This window comes from Cynara cardunculus (assembly GCF_001531365.2).
Source record: "Cynara cardunculus var. scolymus isolate 2C chromosome LG 13, CcrdV1, whole genome shotgun sequence".
NCBI lineage: Eukaryota > Viridiplantae > Streptophyta > Magnoliopsida > Asterales > Asteraceae > Cynara > Cynara cardunculus.
The window spans coordinates 15,783,300-15,787,358 of record NC_037540.1 but is presented as its reverse complement, the minus strand read 5'-3'; the positions used below and the strand labels follow the sequence as shown (position 1 = coordinate 15,787,358).

General features: G+C 34.0%; 1 long non-coding RNA gene across 2 annotated transcripts; it reads left to right on the top strand.

Annotated features, from left to right (window-relative positions):
• The first annotated feature begins 680 nt into the window (after positions 1-680).
• Positions 681-3,696, top strand: LOC112525718. Of its 2 annotated transcripts, none has more exons than XR_003070440.1 (5): positions 681-782; positions 1,907-2,574; positions 3,080-3,242; positions 3,316-3,402; positions 3,623-3,696. It is a non-coding gene; the product is annotated as an uncharacterized LOC112525718 (long non-coding RNA). The 2 variants fall into 2 exon arrangements; XR_003070439.1 differs by having other exon boundaries at positions 3,030-3,242.
• Positions 3,697-4,059: the final 363 nt, after the last annotated feature.

The following is a 4,059-nucleotide window of genomic DNA, read 5'->3' as shown; positions in this document are numbered from 1 at the left end:
TAAAAGAACAACCAATAATGATAAGGTGGATTCATATATCAAAGGTAATATTGGTTCTTATTCATTTGATATATAAATATAATCATCGATTCATTTAGCTAACTTCAGTAATTTTAAAAAAGATTATTGTCACCGTGCAACGCATGGTGTCAAACACTAGTGAAAATTATAAGAGAAGGTAAAATGACTTTTAGAGAAGGATTTTGAACCAAATAATACTCTATGGGAATCGTCCCTAAATCTTTTAGAGACGCTTTTTATGTAAAACGTCTCTAAAAGTTGAATCAGAAGTTTAGCAACGTTTTTAAAACCGTCTCTAAAGGATAAAATATTTTATTTTTATTTTTAAATTAAACAAAAAGTTTTTATTACTATTTTGTACTTTTTTAAAATGTATCTTAAAGGGTTTTTATTTTTTAATTAATCAACGTTATGGGTGTCTTTGATACGTGGATCGGGTGGGACAGGACGTGACAAAAATAAATAGTGTCATGTTTGGCATGTCATGGAACAAAAATAAGGTTAGATAACATGAGACAAAAATGAGTTTTCATGAAACTATTCTTACGTTTTTTTTGTTCCACCAAAAAACGAAACAACATGGGAATAAACCTTGAGATTACAATTTTACCCTAAATCACATAAGATATAAAACCTAATTATAAACTCCATCGCCTCCCATCCTTCTTCATCGTAGCTTGATTATGGCCTCCATCTTTCACGAACTCCAAATCGATTCCACAATCCAACTTCGACGAGCTCAAACTTGATTCCAAATTCGGGTAAAATTTCTTCTCTATCTTCTATGATTGTCGATTTCTCCATACTTTCCTGCACCAAATCGATTTCACGAACTCGATTCCACAAACTCCAACTTCCACCAAATCGATTTCTCCATACTTTCCATGGTTGTCGATTTCACGAACTCCAGCTTCCACCAAATCGATTTCACAAACTCTATTCCACGAACTCGAAATCAGTTTTCGAATCGATTGGCTACTGTTGCTTTCTTTGTGATTTTGATTGGCTACTATTGTTTCGAGAGTCGATTATGTTTGTTTCATATGATTTGTAAACTATAACTGTTAACTTATGATGGAATTGAATTATTTCTTTTCGAAATCGACATGGATGTTGATGTAACACAGAATGATGGAGTTTTTCACAAGATATTATGCTCTTAATATAATATATGATAAATTTGAATAAGTAACAGAGGCAACCTGGAGGTGCTGGAACAACTACTTTGCCAAAAAAGTAGATGATTTGTTGGCCTCTCATCCCTGTTGGAAGTAGATGATTTGTTGGTGATGGTGTTGCACAATGGGSCTTGTGGTGGCTCCATGATACCTCAAAAACATCACATTAATCCTCAAAGCTGTAACTACCTTTTGGAAGTCATCTTTAGACATGGTTTTGCTAAAATACGAAGGGTCACCATCTCTGATGAACCTTGGTTATCAGCATTAGACTAGAAAGTCATTCAATAGAGAGTTTCAAAGAGGTACAAAGTTCAAGGAACTCTGTTTGAACAGCTTTGGTTTAGTGAGTGCACATCAAATACGTGGGAAAAGATGAAAGCATATAAGTAAATGAAAAGCTGAGGTAAGCCTTGGAACATCTATTAGCTAGGGAATTTCAGTGTTAATAAGTAGCATGATGACTGTGGATCAACATGTTCAACAAAGAACTCTCATATGTAATTTCTTTTTTTAAAGTACATAATGTTTATATACAGCAAATTAACAAATAAATTTCTACTCACATGTGACCTTATTATGATTATAGTGTAAAAGTAGGTTTATATTCTATTTTCAATTGTGGATACTTCTCTGCGTTGTTTCTATCTATTTGTACATTTTCTAAGGCAAGTGTATGCACAATGGTTGTGCTTGGTTTTCTGCAGGACAAAGCCTATCTCAAGAGTGAAAAAGATATGAAGTTGGGGGATCGAAAAGCAGCAGAGACTGAAAATTTGGAATATTCTGCTAACTCAGCTTATGTGAAGATTATTCTTTTGGTATTCAATGATTCTACATAGTGTGCAGATTCCAAACTCATTGGCAATACAACTATAAAGATTTATGAAATATCATCGGGTTACGGTTACCTAAGAAAGATGATGTTGCTCACAAAACTGACTTTGATGAAGAACTTACCTCTACACAGGTTATCATGAATTTGGGATACTTGGGCAATCTAACTAACTTGATTAAGTTTAGAAGAAAGAATAAGCCACCAGTTTGATACCATTTATTCTCCATTGTTAATAGATGTTTAATTGGCATGACTAGAGGCCAAGATGAAGGAAGCTTCATATTGTTGTCAATTTTTATTGGCATTGCTAGGTACAAACACTATGACTATGGGTTCTTATTATGGGAAAACATCAGAGAATATCTTGCTGTTGAAAACAACTACATTCCATATCAAAGATTCTAGCTTATGGTGATTTAGAATATCTTACAAGAGAATGATTCGATAGACAAAAGAATTGGAGAGCCTACTGCCCCGTTGTATTACTTGGATTCTCTGAGGCCATCAACTCCATATTTTGAATTTCAAAGACATAAGGTACTGAATCCAACACTAAGAACTTATGTTGATTACAGTGAGATTTTAATTAAATATTGTGCTTAAATGGGTTTATCTACAAGACTACACCTATAAACCCAACTCAAAAAGACCAACCAGAGAGAAAGAGAGGTGATGGGTCTAGTCATAAGGGAGYGGGGGAGGAAACTCAATTACTTGAGCAACCTCATAGTGATGAGAGGGAAAACGAAATAGAGAKAGGTGAGGGGTCTAGTCATAGGGAAGTGGGGGGAGGAAACTCAATTACTTGAGCAACCTCAAAGTGATGACAGTGGGTCAACATGTTCAACAAAGAACTCTCATATGTAATTCCTTTTTTGAAGTACTTTTTTTAAATTTATGTTATTGTGAAAAGTAATTTATATGTGACCTGATGGTCAATCCTGATAGAGTTTGTTAACTATGGAATGTGTACCATATATGCTTGTTAACAGATCGGATAGAGAATTCTTATACGAGATCCTGAGTGAGGTTATCAAAGCAGGTGCAATGACTATTGACAGCTGATACCGTTGGCTATTGTTTGCCTCGTGAGTTTGGACAACTCGTTGCTGACATAAAAGCCAACACTCTTGGCATTGAGAATGTCGTTTGTGCTATCCATTGCCAATAATGATCTAGGACTGGCTGTTGTCAATACTATAGAGGTATATACAATAGTTATTTTTTTAGTTTGCCTATGATCAACTATAGTATGCTGACGTTTGTGGAAGATTCTAGGGGATTTCTTCAGGTGCAACACAAGTAGATGTAACAATAAACAGAATCGAAGAGAGAGAGAGAGATGGTAATGCTTCTTTGGAAGAGGTGAGTATTATGCTTCAGTTCTTGTAGATAATAATCACTTGAAGATGGTGCATGATTATGTTTGACATTTGTATCAAAAGATTGAAAAGGGTGGTTTTTCCTTTACTTGTTTTTGAACTCCATTATCTAATCTTTATCATGAATATATTGATGGATGTCTCTCATGACTGTTTGAAGAACATATATATATATATATATATATATATATATATATATATAGGTGGTAATGACTATGAAATGCAAAGGAGAGTTATTAGGTGTTAATGACTGTTGGTGCTAATGCTTTTTCCCATGAAAGTGGCATCCAGCTATTTGTTGTATCATTTATTTATCTTCCAATAATTTTAAATCGTTTCCCTTATGTTTAAGTTATTTTGTTTGTCTTTTTATGTGGTTTTCAAATGACATAGGAGACTGTTTTGAGTGATATGAAGAATTTGGATGCGATTGGTAAGACCCAGCCGTGTAACAATGCTACTCCAACCACTACCCGTAAAAGACAGTTCCAAGTTTTTCATCTTCATTAACTGTTCAAGACCAACGTTGGAGACTCAAGATCGTTAAACATGCTATGATTGTTTTTTTGTTGATAAATTTAGACGATATATGAACTAGTTGAATATTAAATTTGGATGGTTCTTATATATATTAAATTGT